Below are 18,296 nucleotides of genomic sequence, written 5' to 3' on the forward strand. Positions count from 1 at the left end.
CTTTTGAGCTTCATCGGTCCATACAAATTTTCGTTTAGTACTCATCAAATCAGTCATAGGTGTAGTAATAGAAGCATAATTCCTGATAAATTTCCGGTACCAACCCGTCATTCCCAGAAATCTACGAACTTGTTTTACGGATCGTGGAACTGGGAAGTCTGTTATGGCGGATCCGTTTGAATGACCCCATTACCAACCACATGACCTAAATACTTCACTTCCGGTACACAAAACTTACTCTTCTCTACGTTAATGGTCAGTCCACATTCCCGAATTCTACCTGCTATAACCCTTAGAACCTCAAGGTGCTTTTCAAATGTATCCGAAATGATCAGAAGATCATCCAGATAAACAAACACTTCTGTCCTGAGAGATGGCGGTATCACTTTGTCCATGAGTCTAGACATGGTCTGTGGAGCATTACAAAGCCCAAAAGGCATTACGGTATAGTGATACAGCGGTCTCCCAGGAACAGTAAATGCTGTCTTATCTCTAGATCCCAGATCCAACGGAATCTGCCAAAAAGCATCCTTGAGATCCAATGTGGTTATAAATTCGGCTTTTGGTAGTCTACTTAAGATTCCGTCGATTTGTGGGAGGGGATAAGCATCACCTACTGTAACTGCGTTCAGTTTACGGCTATCCAAACACAATCTATTCTTCCCAGGCTTCCTATGTAATACTACTGGCGAAGACCAGGCACTGTTAGATTCCTCGATGACCCCTAGCGATAACATTCTATCCAATTCCTCGTAAATCAATTTCTCAATAGCAGGAGAGACAGGAAAGTGTCTTTGCTTTATGGGCCTAGCGTCTCCTGTATCAATAACATGGCTTAAAACACTTGTCTTGCCTAGACCTTCTTTAGCAAATGAAGGAAATTGATTAATAACCTGTTGCATTCTTTGTTTTTGTATCGATGACAAAGGAATTTGGTTTACAATTTCATACACAGAGGAATTCGAATTTAAAAGAGAAAACTTTTCTATACCATCAGGCAGCAAATCATACAATTGCCAAAAGTCTATTCCTAAAAATAGATTTCGCTCTAGACCTGGGATTATAAAAATAGTTATAGATTTCTCTACTCCTTTAAACAAAATTTTAGTTTCTACAAAACCAACTATGTTCTGGCTTCTACCATCAGCAGTTTTTATAGAAGATCGAATTCTCTTATATGAAATCCCCGAAGATAAAAATTCTTGTGCAGCTTCAGAACCAATGCAACTTATTGAAGCACCTGTGTCTAACAATCCTAGAATATTTTTACCAAAGAGAATTACCTCAGCATATGGTCTTACATCACATGGTTTATCCAACACGGATGCGATAAATTTATGTTTAAATTGCTTGACCTTTTGCCAAAAATTTCGCATACGCAGAGAAGATCTATTAGGTTTAGTACTATTATTAAAAATACGATTTCTAATTTGATAATATTCTCGTAATCTAATGTGAAAAGGTTTGAAATGCTGAGGAAAATTTGAAAAATTCTTGTGTGAGTCAAATCCGGGTGTGTTAAAATCAGTTGATTTTGAATTTGTAACATTTTGTTCGTTTATATTGTTATTTCCTGATAATTCATTTTCAATTCTGTTAGGATTCTGTAAAATTGAAACTACAGTTCCGTTTCCTGAGATGGTTTTTTGTGTGCACATCTCTGGGCACTGAATTTTAAGTTTTTTGATTGACAATGTTTGCAGTTTGGCTTATATGTATCAGCTTTTCCACAACCATAACAGAAAACTGTACGTGCTGATAGGCAATCTTGGTATCTGTGACCAGGTTTCTGACAATTCCAGCAAACTAAATTTACTTCTGCCACTTCACCACTATCGCAAACTAAACTCTCGTCAGGCTCATCTTCAAAGTCTCTATCTATTTCAGAGATACGTTTCTGTATTGGAGGCGCTCTTGAAAAACTAACCCCATGTTTTCTACGGATGTCAGCCATGAAGAACTCTCTTCTTCGACAGACATCTCTTAAATGTTGGACAGTGTAAATCTGAGTATTTAAAATTTCATGTTGAATATCTGGTAGCAAATTTCGTCTCAAAATTTCAACTAGAGTAGTATCCTCTATAGGGGTCTTTAAACGGTCAACCAACTCGTTAACAGCTTCATAAAAACTGTCAAAAGTTTCGTTTGGTTTTTGTTTTCTGTCTCTAATCAATTCCAAAAAATCAATATCCGTGCGATAATCCCTATACTGTTCTCTAAGCGCTTTGCACAATTTAGGCCAGGTTATTCTAGGATCACGTTGATGAAATCTCCAGAACCAATCAGTAGCCTTTCCCTCGAATAATGAACCAGCATTATTACATAACAACTCTAAGTCTCCATACAATGTTTGTGCAGTTAGAGCCTCAACTCTATAGATAAAGCTATCTACTGACAAACCATTTGTTGACCCTGAGAACTTAATTTTCCAATTAGAAATTGTTTGTAAAACTTTGTCTGGTCGAACATATAAGTCAGAAGACAAAGCTGATCGGTGATTGTTGCTGTTTGGTCTAGGGATTGCATTACCATTGTTAGAACGAGATTGAGAAGGAGATTCAGTAGAATGATCTTGTCGCATTCCTAAAATTTCCCTAAATGTCTGTTGCTCAACAGCTGGTAATGTTTGCATATGTGGTGACGTTTGATTGGTTGAATGTGTGGGTTGTGAGTGCTGTTGTTGAGTTTGAGCATTACTAAAAACATTTGGGCTAAACCTAGCTAAACTTGTCTGAATATTGGTCTCAATTAGAGAAGCTATCTGGCTGTTCAATGCCGAAAACAGTTGGGATTGTTGTGCAGAAACTATTCTTGTTATCATTTCTTTCAAAACATCGTTTTGAATGATAGACACAGCAGGATTTGAAGCTGGTGAACCAGAGCTGGAAGTATTTTGAGTGGTGGGAACTAATGCAGGTTGAACTGACACAGAATCTATCTCTACTTGTGACATTGAAGGTTCTCTGAACGAGGAGCTTAGAATTGCAGGTGGTTCTGTTGTATTCAAGTCACTAGCTTTAGAACGAGTCTTAACGCCAGTTGTACCATCTGTGCTTGACTCAGAAACAATACGTGTGTTTCAAATTGGACAATATGGTCTAGTTTTTATACTTTTCGACAAACAAGGTTTGTGAAAAATATGCCCGCAACATGTTTGAATTTGGCTACTTTTAGACAATATTACACTGCGACATAAATCACATGTAGTTGTCTTGTCACCAGGGGCAATATTGTCTGGATTCATTATAAAAAAAAATAAATAAAATAAAATTGAAAATTTAAAAACCAAAATTAATTCGCAATGAAATCAATTATTTACAAATGCTATGAATTGTTATAAAAATAAAGAAATATTAACAATAAAAAAAATCTATAAATTCTAAACGGATCTTAAAATGTTTTGATTTCTCAAGGGTGTTTATAATTCTTGGACACGGAAATCTGTCAATATAACAGGAAAAGGAAAGTCACAAAACAAATATACAAATTGTCTGTTATTGACTCACTCACACAAAAGAAAACAAAATTTCAGCAAAAGTAGATAACACAACAAGAGTTGATCAATGTTACTATTACAAGAGTGTTATATAACTCTCAAAAAACAAAATATGCCTACACTGCGTATAAGCAATAACACATCAAACAAAAGAGACTACTTGTTTTTGTTCAATACTTTTGTTTGTTAGAATTTTCAAACTTTTAAAATTGGAAATTATTTTATGAGAAATTATGAAATATATTTGAGAACTATAAGAAAATGAAAATTTTAAAATTTGAATAAAAAAACAGATTTAGAAATGTAATAGCAATGCTATGAAAGAGAATTTGAAATTAAATAAAAAAAAAAATGAACAAGATTCAAGTTTAAATGAAAAAAAAACTCGTTTAAACGAAAATGAAAAAAAACGTTAAAAATAAAAACCGAATTTTAAAGTAAAAAAAATCAGATAAAAATTAAAAAAATTTGAAGAAGTGAATTTGAATTTTAATAAAAATCAAAAAAAAAAGTTAAATGGAGTTAATGAAATATTAAGATAATAAAAACATGCAGAAATAAATATAAACATGCAAAACCAAAATGAGAATAAATAATAATAGATATTAGTAAAATATAAGAATAATAAAATATTGTTATATATTATAGATATTAAATAGTATTTTTTTTATTAGTTTTTTTTCTGTATTTTTACGTAAAAATCGATTCAATTATTCTTTAACTGTTTGATTTCAACTAATGGCTATAATTTGCTGTAAATGAAGACATTTAGCTTTAGATAGTTCAAAAATTTAATATATTCGGAAATAATTTTAGTGAAAAGAAAGATTTTACTTTTGAGGATAGAGTATTATAACTTATTCTATTTCCTTCAAAAGTTGATTAGGGTACATTCATTAGAACAAATATAACTATGGTTAGACCTAGCTCAATTGTCCAGGATCTAAATTCCTATTAGGTATAAAATGTCATAATAAAAATACTGAAATAGAAATAAAGTGAAGTAACATGAAATAAAAGGTTAAAATCAAAAGCCTAAAAGCTAAACAAACAATAAAATCCATTGAATTTCATGTTACACAGGAAAAAAATGAAAATAAGAGTAATAGAATAGAAATTAGAATAATTAGGAGCCGAACAGAAAACCATTGATTAAAAAGAGATTAAATCAAAAAGATGTTGAATGTAAAATTGTTTATCTACTGCTCGTGCCCCACGTTGGGCGCCAAAAATCTTATACTGTAGCATATAACATATTAATATTTAAAATGTCTGTGGAAGCAAAAACAAGGCAGTTGCATGCACTAATCCAGCCTTATTGCTCGGAGGGGAGGTTCGTTACCTGCTGCTTCGTGTAAATCTTGCCACTATAAAATTTTAAATTTTGCATGCAATACATAAAAAAAAGTCTGAGGAAAATGAATATATAAAAAAAGAAAACTCTCTAAAACCTTACTGTCATTTGAATCAGATGGTTTGACCCAATAATTTGCCCACCCTACCATGATTACTAACAATGTATCCTTAAAAAAACCAATTAGTAATCCCTTACAAACTACAGCAAAATTACATCCAAAAAGTTTTAAATCAAACAGTTAAAATTCAAAAATTTAGCCAAAAATCATTTTGATTTATTTAAATTAAATTTCAAATTAAAAATCTAAACATTATTTTTTTTTTGATTCAAAAAAAAAAACTTACAAATATCAAAAAAACTTGATGAAAATTATGTTTAAAAAAAATTTAGCAACAAAAAAAAACTCTTAAATGTAACAAAGCTGACTTAATATTTAGCTATGTGGTCATTAACCCTATACAGTAGGACTAAAAATAATGAATACAAAAAAATTGGGAACCATATTAACATTTAATCATTATATGAATATTTATAAATATAATAAATTTTTAGACAATTTTTAATTATTTTTTAGATTACATGTTAATATTTTCTTGAATTTTAATCAATTTCATTGTTTAAACAAAAATTAAATTTTAATATGGTCACCCCAAATAACTAAAAGAAATATAAATATATAAAGACAAACAAAACTTTTACAGAGAACAAGAATTTAAAATGACCAATAAAAAAAATGTTAAGAGAAACTTACATTGATGTAATGTTATTGTAGCTCCCACGACGAAAGATCTTTCGAAGAGTACAGCATGAATGTAGGTATGTATGTTGTTGGCTTATTTAAGAGAGAGATATTTTTGCTTATAAAGTTCTCTGTAACTTTAGTTTGTTTAACTTTTACAGACACTTATCAAACACTTATTGTTTTAAAATTTAATAAATATATTTTTAATTTAATAATATTTTAGCATAAACCTATAATAAATTGCATTTAGGAAAATATTAAGCAAACAGTTTTATACACATATATAAATAAAATAACAATTTTTAACAGCATTGCCAAATCAAAAAAAATGTTAAATTAATGCTGAGAGCGTTTGTTTGTAATAACATAAATATATTTATATATGTGTAAATTAGGCTTTAATGCAAATGCAATTACATTATAGGCAAGCTTGTTTACTTTGTCAAAATTAACTAAATTCTTTTGTTACACTAACCGACGGCGATATACAAAAAAAAACACTTAACACTTAATAAACTAAACAATTTAAAATTTTAACTTATTTTTAATACTTTTTTTTTTATATAATTTTTCTAGCTTTTAGTTTTTTTTTTTTTTAGTTTTTAAATGTACTTGTTTTTTTTTTCTCAAATTTTAATTATTTTAGGTTTTATTTTTCTTTTCCAGACAAAATTACTTTTTTCAGAATTAAGATAAAATTAAATTTTTCTATATTTCAATACTGTTTTTAACAATTGTCACTTTTTATTAATATTTTTAATGTATTATTGAATTTTTCTTTTATTTTAGTTTGAATTTATTTTTTTTCGGAATTTTGCTTAACCGTGTTAGAGCAAACTGGTTTGTGCGATTAACATTTTGTTTGTGTTTTTAGCTCATCACTTGCTCTTTTCTACAATTTTGTTCTTTAGTTTTTTTTTTATAATTTCTTTTAAAATTTATATATTTTCACACTTTTAAGTTTTGGGTTTCAATTTTATATTTAATATTTATTATCTTTTTTTTTAGATTTTGTTTGCATTTTTCTAAATTCTTTCCTATTTCAAATTGCTTGTTAAAATTTTTCCTTTTTTTCCACTACACAACACTTCCGAACGATGTAAAAAGCCGATAATCACTGATTTTGTCCTCTCCCCAAGAAATTTACTGAGCTTCATGTATCAATTTTGGGACAAATATGTGCAAAACAGCAGCTAAACCACTAATTTGGTGCCAATCTAAATAACAATAACAAAAAATACATGTTTTTTGTTAAATTAAATCGTAGAGAAAGTCTCTTTATATTAATCTTACCATTAAAATTGGCACCTTTTATATAAAAAAAAACACAACCAGATGTAAATAACCAACCAAGATTTCAACCTAAAAATTTAGAAAACCAAAAGTATTTGTTGAATTCTAATAAAAATCTTGTTTTAGAGAAAAAATCTCACCATTTAATTTTGATTTTCATCAAATTGAAAAATATTCTTGATTTGGGCCAGTTCTGTCCTATCAAAGAACAATGATTTTGGTTTTATCTCTTCAAACAAAATAAAATTTAACAGAAACATATAAAAGAAAAACAGAATGTTATGGCTTGTTATTATTTGTACAGAATAAGTTAAATTGCATAAAATAAGATTTGTTTGAAATAAATACTCACAATAATGCAAAATTGGCAAAAATTCAAATAATCAAAAAAACTGTGTAAGGAAACTTTTAATGTTGGCTCTAGGCGATCCTTCAGGAAAATGGCAGAATTTTCCCTCTAAAGCCCTAACGAAATCTTGGTTGGCGTTCATAAATTAGCGGTTTGGAAGAATAACACTTCTATTCCCTAACTAAAGTTAGATTTTCATAAACAAAAATCAATACAAACGTCAATTCAACGATAGGAGTATTACATTGTTTTTGCCCTGCACTAACAGATGGCGTTGTAAGTAATGTAAACAAATCTGTTAAGTTCTAATAACGGAAATGAAATAATTCAAAATTTGAAAAACGAAAAATAGCAAACAAGATCATTATTTATTATTTATTATTTATTATTTATTATTTATTATTTATTATTTATTATTTATTATTTATTATTTATTATTTATTATTTATTATTTATTATTTATTATTTATTATTTATTATTTATTATTTATTATTTATTATTTATTATTTATTATTTATTATTTATTATTTATTATTTATTATTTATTATTTATTATTTATTATTTATTATTTATTATTTATTATTTATTATTTATTATTTATTATTTATTATTTATTATTTATTATTTATTATTTATTATTTATTATTTATTATTTATTATTTATTATTTATTATTTATTATTTATTATTTATTATTTATTATTTATTATTTATTATTTATTATTTATTATTTATTATTTATTATTTATTATTTATTATTTATTATTTATTATTTATTATTTATTATTTATTATTTATTATTTATTATTTATTATTTATTATTTATTATTTATTATTTATTATTTATTATTTATTATTTATTATTTATTATTTATTATTTATTATTTATTATTTATTATTTATTATTTATTATTTATTATTTATTATTTATTATTTATTATTTATTATTTATTATTTATTATTTATTATTTATTATTTATTATTTATTATTTATTATTTATTATTTATTATTTATTATTTATTATTTATTATTTATTATTTATTATTTATTATTTATTATTTATTATTTATTATTTATTATTTATTATTTATTATTTATTATTTATTATTTATTATTTATTATTTATTATTTATTATTTATTATTTATTATTTATTATTTATTATTTATTATTTATTATTTATTATTTATTATTTATTATTTATTATTTATTATTTATTATTTATTATTTATTATTTATTATTTATTATTTATTATTTATTATTTATTATTTATTATTTATTATTTATTATTTATTATTTATTATTTATTATTTATTATTTATTATTTATTATTTATTATTTATTATTTATTATTTATTATTTATTATTTATTATTTATTATTTATTATTTATTATTTATTATTTATTATTTATTATTTATTATTTATTATTTATTATTTATTATTTATTATTTATTATTTATTATTTATTATTTATTATTTATTATTTATTATTTATTATTTATTATTTATTATTTATTATTTATTATTTATTATTTATTATTTATTATTTATTATTTATTATTTATTATTTATTATTTATTATTTATTATTTATTATTTATTATTTATTATTTATTATTTATTATTTATTATTTATTATTTATTATTTATTATTTATTATTTATTATTTATTATTTATTATTTATTATTTATTATTTATTATTTATTATTTATTATTTATTATTTATTATTTATTATTTATTATTTATTATTTATTATTTATTATTTATTATTTATTATTTATTATTTATTATTTATTATTTATTATTTATTATTTATTATTTATTATTTATTATTTATTATTTATTATTTATTATTTATTATTTATTATTTATTATTTATTATTTATTATTTATTATTTATTATTTATTATTTATTATTTATTATTTATTATTTATTATTTATTATTTATTATTTATTATTTATTATTTATTATTTATTATTTATTATTTATTATTTATTATTTATTATTTATTATTTATTATTTATTATTTATTATTTATTATTTATTATTTATTATTTATTATTTATTATTTATTATTTATTATTTATTATTTATTATTTATTATTTATTATTTATTATTTATTATTTATTATTTATTATTTATTATTTATTATTTATTATTTATTATTTATTATTTATTATTTATTATTTATTATTTATTATTTATTATTTATTATTTATTATTTATTATTTATTATTTATTATTTATTATTTATTATTTATTATTTATTATTTATTATTTATTATTTATTATTTATTATTTATTATTTATTATTTATTATTTATTATTTATTATTTATTATTTATTATTTATTATTTATTATTTATTATTTATTATTTATTATTTATTATTTATTATTTATTATTTATTATTTATTATTTATTATTTATTATTTATTATTTATTATTTATTATTTATTATTTATTATTTATTATTTATTATTTATTATTTATTATTTATTATTTATTATTTATTATTTATTATTTATTATTTATTATTTATTATTTATTATTTATTATTTATTATTTATTATTTATTATTTATTATTTATTATTTATTATTTATTATTTATTATTTATTATTTATTATTTATTATTTATTATTTATTATTTATTATTTATTATTTATTATTTATTATTTATTATTTATTATTTATTATTTATTATTTATTATTTATTATTTATTATTTATTATTTATTATTTATTATTTATTATTTATTATTTATTATTTATTATTTATTATTTATTATTTATTATTTATTATTTATTATTTATTATTTATTATTTATTATTTATTATTTATTATTTATTATTTATTATTTATTATTTATTATTTATTATTTATTATTTATTATTTATTATTTATTATTTATTATTTATTATTTATTATTTATTATTTATTATTTATTATTTATTATTTATTATTTATTATTTATTATTTATTATTTATTATTTATTATTTATTATTTATTATTTATTATTTATTATTTATTATTTATTATTTATTATTTATTATTTATTATTTATTATTTATTATTTATTATTTATTATTTATTATTTATTATTTATTATTTATTATTTATTATTTATTATTTATTATTTATTATAATCAAAATATAGTACATTTTGATCATATTTAGTAGAAAATATATACATTTTATAGAAATCATCTTATCATAGCAAGCGACATTACAGATATTGAAGGTATCACAAATAATTGAATCCTTTTCACCTCGTTTCTGAACAGAATTTCGACATCAAGCCAGCCACAAACATTTTGCAACTTACCATCTGCCGTTTTTACATTCGATTTGCATTTCGTATAGCAAGACAATTTAGAAAAATTATTCAACGCTAATTCTGAACCTAGACAGCTAATATTTGCCCCAGTATCGAGTAAACCTAACTCCTCAAAATCTAAAAACTTAACCTTTGCGTAATATCTCAAATCTTTTGGATTTGCAATTATTGCCGAAACTAAAAATTTACGACAAAGTTTCTTAATTTTATAAAATTTTCGTAACCGAATGGTAGAGCGTTTAGGTTTACTTGACACTTTTTGGGATATAACAGATATATTAAAAATTTCGTTTCTTTTCTGCTGGCATAGTTCCCAGCGTTTATGAAATGGTAGCTTAGGACTTATTAACTTATTAATGTCAACAACAGGATTTAAAAAATCATCATAGTTTTTTGAACGTTTGAGTATAGTAATACGTTCGTTTTCTCTACGATGGGTAGTCATCTTGACGCGATGTAGAGGCTTAAGTGCGATGATTCGCGTTGGCCATGCTGGAGGGGACAGTTTAACTTGAGTTGGCTGTCTCTGGCAGGGTCTCCCATTCCAGAAGGGCACGCGTTGAGCATGATACTAAGAACTACCCTCCCTTAGATAGCGTCTGTTCTCCTCTGGGGCGGCTATCAGATGCTATTTCCATCGAACCATTTTCCCCTCATTGAGAGGGGTGGTTAAGGTGGATAGTCCGGCTGGTCCGTAAGGACTCTTTAATGTCCGTCCGAAATCCACCAGCGTCTGTTTCCCATATTGGGCGGCTGGTGGTCTGCGTCTGTTTCTCCAATGGGGCGGCAGTTATCTCAACACCTGGCAGCAGGTATAAAATGCATGTAATTGTCCATCAGGACACATGGAAGAGGACAAGGCATGCCCCATGTACCCGGTCGGGGGCTTCATAATCTCCGGGGACCCTACTCCCACAGCGATGGTTTCGGGCTGTGGTGAGTCGAATGCTACTGCAACTCAGGCTAGTCAGGTGATCACACCGGGCCAGACTAGTCTGCATGCTACTGGTGTCGCAAGAGGTCAATCTGGCATACCCAGATTGGCTGATTGTAAAAAATCCAAGGCAATAGGTGGTAGTGACCTAAGCGGCGAGGTACCTCTGGACTTCTCTCCAAGTACCTCCAAAGCCGCGAAAGCCCAAGTCGTCAAGGCGGCTAAACCCCCTGTTTCGGGTGCCTCTAAGGGGGAAGCGACTAAGTCGCCCCTCACGGATGCTTCCCATATGCCAACTGTGCGCTCAGGTCTTGTGAAGGAATCCTCCTGTCCTGAAGACGCATCACCCCTGGCCAATCCCGGCTCTGAAACTAACCCCAGGCATAAAAACCCTGCTAGAAGGGCTGCTACCACCAGGCGTTCCGCTTACCGCTTTGTTGAGGCACTTGGCTCGAAAAAAGTCGAGGATCTCACTAAGGAGCAACAAGCTTTGCTTTCCTGGGCGAAAGCCTATATTGCTGGTCTCAAGACCGCTCCTCCTTCTGCTGAATTACCAGCGGGGCCTAAACGGCAACGTTCACAGGAGGATACAGAGACCAAGAGCCAGCAACCGGGACCTAAACGTCCCAAAGCGGCACAAAGGTCGTTAGCTAAATCCTTTAGCGAGATTGTCAAAGACAGTCTTGTTAGGGCGGTTATCGACCGGAGTGCGAATGACGGATCCATATCTCAATTGAATTGGGATATGGTGAAGCAAAAACTGGTAGGGGTGTTTTGGAAAGTTCTCAAAGAGAACCCAGGCACTCCTCCACAATGCGATGACGCTGGTTGGTACCAGGGTCACGTAAAACTTATGTCTTGTGTAGATGAACGCTCAGCGTTGCTACTAAAGACTGCCGTCGCATCACTGGGTGAGGTTTGGCCGGGGTCTAGGCTTGAGGTGGTATCTGTGAGTGAGATACCCCGAAAGCCTAGATCCATAGCTAAAATACCAGCTGAGCCATCTAGCCCGGAGGAGATCTTGGAGATCCTTCAGTGCTGTAACCCACAGCTTCCAACTCAAGACTGGAAAGTTGTTAAGGTTACGGACGCTGAGGGCTCTTCAAGGAAAGCGATCGTTGTCCTGAATAAGGACTCTTTGGGGCCGCTAAGGAGGCACAAGGGAAGGTCTACTATGGATTTGGTACGATCATCCTGCGTGTCTACCGTAGCGACAACAAAGGCGATACATCCTCAGGTGATGTTAAGCCCATGCTCTCGGAAGAGGGCATGGATTGCAATGACGCCACTGATCCAGCCGACACTGAAGATACCAACTCAGTCTCCGAACTAGTTGGTACATTCTTTGAACGGATGGATGAGGTGGTGGACGAGGACGCCCTCCTGAATTCTGACCAGGAGGACGCCGACGTCACCATTGTAAAAATGGAGGATGGTGAGGGTGACCCAGATAAACCTTCACCACTCTAAAGCAGCATCAGCTGCACTGCTCCTCCGAATTGCTCAGAACGGGGAGGAGCTAGTCATGGTCCAGGAACCTTGGGTCCATCAGGACCGTATCTGTGGACTATGTTTGAAGGGCTATAAGCTCTACTTCGCTAAAGGCGCAGGTAAAATTAGATCCTGTATATTGGCTAAAAGCTCTTTGAAAATCTTCATTCTGTCTGATTACAGTAATGAAGATACAGTAGCAGTCTCATGGGAAACTAATGAAGGCTGTTTGTTATGGCTGATATCCAGCTACATGGCGCATGACCACGGGGAGCATCCACCAAACGATGATATCCGTAGTGCTGTGAAAAAGGCGAATGAGTCCAGGATACCATTGGTTATCTGTGCTGACGCTAACTCGCACCACATTGTATGGGGTAGCAGCGACACCAACACAAGAGGTGAGAGTCTTTTCAGTTTCATACTTAATAGTAGTTTGGAAGTAGTTAATAGAGGTTCAGAACCTACCTTCATTGTTTCAAACAGAAGTGAGGTACTAGACTTAACACTTGTGAGTGCTGAGCACCACAGTATGATTAACAATTGGGCTGTCTCCGACGACTGCTCTTTTTCTGATCATCTATATATTGATTTCAATATCAGTGTAACTTATAGGAATGATAATACCATTCTAAATAGGAGGAAGACCAATTGGGAGTTGCAGAGTGATGTACTCTCCCAGTCTCTACCAAACCCGCCCACTATTGAAAATAGGGACGATATTGAGGTAGCAGTTGAGGCACTTACAGAAGCGTTCCAATCAGCTACTAATTTGGCCTGTAAGCCGAATATCTGCAGGGGTAGGAATAAGCCACCCTGGTGGAACCCTGAGATTGCACACGCAAGAAGGGCGTGTCGTAAATTGCTCAACGAGGCAAAGAGGCTGGGTAACTGGCCGGAATATAAGTCCTCAGTGAACCACTTTAAGAACCTTACGAGGAATGCGAAAAGGAAAGCCTGGAGGGACTTCTGTAGCGGCGTGGAAGGATCCTCTGAGACTAACCGATTACGTAAAATTCTATCAACTTCACCGGTTGTACCAAGCTATATCCAGAAACCATGTGGTAGATGGACTCTGAATAGTAAGGAAACACTTGAGGTCCTATTAGATACTCATTTTCCAGGTTGCCTTCCAGTCGATGATGAGACTATGAATGGGGCTGCCGATTCTGTTGCTCCGGGTGATAACTCTGTTCCGATAAACAGGGATAGAATCCAATGGGCAATCAAAAGCTTCGACCCGTTTAAATCTCCTGGGCCGGATGGCATTATTCCTGCTGATCTTCAAAAGAACGAAGAAATAGTTGTACCATGGCTCATTAGCATATACACAGCTTGTATTAGATGGACCTATATCCCCACATGGTGGACGAGATGCAGAGTAGTCTTCATTCCTAAAGGTGGTAAGGCGACTCACACTAAACCAAAGGATTATAGGCCAATTAGCCTTGCATCCTTCCTGCTGAAAACCCTAGAAAGGGTGATTGACGTATATCTGAGAATGACCATTCCGTCGGAACTCATCTCTAAATCCCAACATGCCTACACCAAAGGCAGATCTGTGGAAACAGCTCTACATTCGCTAGTTGGCTCCATTGAGGAGTCGCTAATACATAAGGAGTATTCACTTGTTGCCTTTCTCGATATTGAAGGAGCTTTTAATAATGTCAGGCCCGATGCTATCCTATCTGCGATGGATGAACTGGGAATTGATCTATGTGTTCGCCGACTAGTCGAAAAGATACTCGGTTATAGAGTCATTTGTGCTACTTTAGGTGGTGTAAGTGTTTTAAAAGTGGCCAATCGTGGAACCCCGCAGGGGGGTGTTTTATCACCACTTCTGTGGAATTTGGCTATGAATTCCCTGTTGATCAGGATGGACAACAGAAGGATCAAGACAGTCGCATATGCTGACGATGTTGCAGTTTTTATATCTGGTAAATTTCTGGATACAATATCCAGTTGTATGGAATCAGCATTAAGTACACTGAGTGAGTGGAGTATTTCATGTGGACTTAGTGTGAACCCACAAAAAACGGAACTGGTTCTCTTCACTAGGAGGTATAAGATCGATGACTTCAGACCACCTAGACTGAATGGAATCAGTCTTGAGATTAGAGATAATGCGAAGTATCTTGGCATCATTCTAGATAAAAGATTGTCCTGGAATTTGAATATTCAAAACAGGATTAACAAGGCTTATGTAGCCATCTACTCCTGTAAGAAGGCAATTGGTACAAACTGGGGTATTATGCCGAAGGGTATCAGTTGGATCTTCAAAGCAGTTGTTAAACCCATCTTGTTCTATGGAGTGTTGGTGTGGTGGCACGCCTTGGATAATGCTACTCACCGTAAGGCTGTGGAACGAGTTCTCAGGACCATTGCGATACTGATTACAGGCGCTATAAGGACTACCCCTCTAAGGCACTTTTTACTATCCTGAACTGGTTACCAGTTGATTTGATGGTGATACAAATGGCTCTCAACTCTGCTGTGAGACTAAATGCTGGATGTTCGTGGTATGGTAAAGATCATGGGCACTCTAAGATACTGAACTACTATGGGTACTTACATAGTAATGTCGATTACTGCATCGCAAAACCATTTTTCGATATGCATTTCCATATTAAGATCCCGAATAGGGATTCATGGCAGCGCGGAGTCTTACCCCCTGATGATGTCATAAGGGTATTTACTGATGGCTCAAAGAGGGGCAATAGGGTCGGTGGTGGTTTCTTTATTGAGAACTATGGGATTAAATCCTATTTCAGGCTACCTAACTTCTGTACGGCTCTTCAGGCGGAAATTACGACCATTAAACGTGCATCCAACTGGCTGAGGTTTTATCAAATATCTGGTGATATATGTATATTTACCGATAGCAAGGCTGCCGTTAAAGGAATAGCGGGTGTCTTTACGACATCTAGGTTAACCGAGGAATGCCGGGTATCCCTTAATGAGATAGCGAGACATTCTAGGATAACGCTTATATGGGTCCCTGGCCACGATGGTAATCAGGGTAATTGTATAGCTGACGAACTGGCCAAAATGGGGGCGATGATGGATGATGATGAGATCGACCCCTTTTCTGGTATTTCCCTTGCTATATGCAAGATGGCTGTTCAGCGGACACTATATGAATCTGCACAAAGCAGGTGGACCAATGAGTCTTCCTGTGTTACAACGAGGTCTACTTGGCCCGTATATGATGCCAGCAGGACGAATCTACTTATGGAATTTCGTCGTGAGCAAATAAGGCTAATTGTCTCCTTCATTACAGGACACTGTATAATTGGGACACATGCTAGGAGATTGGGCCTACGGTATAATGACTACTGTAGGAGCTGCCATAATGAAGAAGAGGATGAGACGGTGTCACACCTATTCTGTCAATGCCCGGCTCTGATAAATCTGAGGGAACGCATCTTCGGAACACCATTCCTATCATGCTTAGATGAGCTATCAAGGATAAGTCTTAGACGAATCTACTCTTTCATCAGAGAATCTGGTTGGTTTAGCCTGGAAACAACGGACGTATAATTAATACCAAGATGTTTACCCCTTGGGTATCACAATGGGATCAGTTTTGAATGGACCCAAGTGAGCTGCTTGAAGAGTGGCTACCCATGGAACCTAACCTAACCTAAGTCTTTTGTTTTTGGTAGATCAGTGGTTTTGTTGTCATAATCGGTATTTATAGATTTGTCACATTTGGTAGTATTGAAAGTGCAGGGATTTAGACTTTGTCCTTTGGTGGACCAGAAGGTCGAAAGTTTTTTGAATTTTGACTTTTTCTGGTTGCGCAAGTCAAACAGTTCGGTTTGTACACATTTTTCTAACCGCAACCGTAGCAAAATATAGTACCGTCCTTAAGACAATTCTGCCAGTGATGACCAACTTCATCACAATTCCAGCATTTTGTCATCACTTCACTGCCTTGAATTGCATTAATTGAGGAATCAAAATCATCAAATTCATCACTAATTTCATTAGTAGAATCAATGTCTGCAATGTACCTACGAGTTACTACAGGATTTTGGTTTCTTACAGAATGAGTTTTTCGCACAGATTCTTCATTCAAAAAATGTTCCCGCATTTGCACCAATTTACGTAAATGGGAAATAGAATGTATGGGGACGTATAACAAATCCTGCCGAATCTCTGGGCGTAAATTACGAGCGAGTATTTCTATCAACTCCATGTCCGACATGGGAGTTGGGAGTCGATCCATAATAGATAAAATGCATTCGAAAAATGCGTCAAACGTTTCTCCAGCCTTTTGTTTGCGATTGCGCACTTCTTCTCGAATATCGAAGGAGGATGAATAAACTGAGGAGAATGTGCAAGTTTTTGCAAATTATGCTAAAATCTCCATTAAAATTGTCTTTGGTTAAAGATCTGATTCTATATAAAAATTCCTCGACATATAAGGATTATTGCCGTTTAGACGTGTTTGTTGTCTTGGAGGTTCATTATAATTTGAAGGATTTTGTAAATTATTAACATTACTGTGATTATTTCGAAAATTGTTAACATTGTTATTTTGAATACCATTAGTATTGGACTGCGGAACAAGATTAAGGTTTCGAATTAAACGATTTAGATTTTCCTCAATCATTCTATTGATTTCAGAGTAATCTTACCATTTGTAGTTGGCGGTGTTGGCGTGTGAGTTGTCATTCTGGTAGGTGAATTTGTAATATTTTCATGGACATTTTTGACATTTGTTTCAGCCACGTTTTGGGACTGTTCTTGAAAATTTGACATATTATTGTTCTGAGAAGTTGTCTCAGGAAAGATGTTTCTCTGTGAACTTCGAGTATTATAATGCTTTGCCAAAGCTCCTCTAGGTTTAGATTTAGGAATTGTCCGAACAGAAGTGATTCTCGAAACAATAATTAATTTTCGAAGTTCTGACAACTGACACGACCTCTTACATTCGGGGCATTCCGAATGTGAAGATAAATGCGATTGTATACACCACCGATGGAACGCATGGGAACAATCATGAATGATAAGGCAATCCGCACCTTCATCCATAGATTCATGACAAACATGACAAACTGATGGTTCAATTTGCAATGGTGCCAGGGGAAGTGGTGGCAGAATATTCGCATCGGGAGTTCTTTCGTTAGACATTTTGTGACAGATTTATCAAATTGACAATATTTAAAAATAAAACAAATGAAAAAGAGAATTACTATACTCAATAGTCAATAAAAATCAATTGTTTGCAGAAATAAATCAAGAATACGAAAAGTGATCAAATTACAATGCAAAGCTTAAG

At 30.9% G+C, this 18,296-nt stretch overlaps 1 protein-coding gene across 1 annotated transcript in view; it reads right to left on the reverse strand.

The window, feature by feature from the left end:
• LOC135951841 (short stature homeobox protein-like) overlaps nucleotides 1-18,296 on the reverse strand; it is a 194,935-nt gene that overhangs the window by 85,104 nt on the left and 91,535 nt on the right. The gene's annotated exons all lie outside the window — the stretch shown is intronic.

The sequence above is a fragment of the Calliphora vicina genome, chromosome 2, assembly GCF_958450345.1.
Source record: "Calliphora vicina chromosome 2, idCalVici1.1, whole genome shotgun sequence".
In the NCBI taxonomy this organism is placed as follows: Eukaryota; Metazoa; Arthropoda; class Insecta; order Diptera; family Calliphoridae; genus Calliphora; species Calliphora vicina.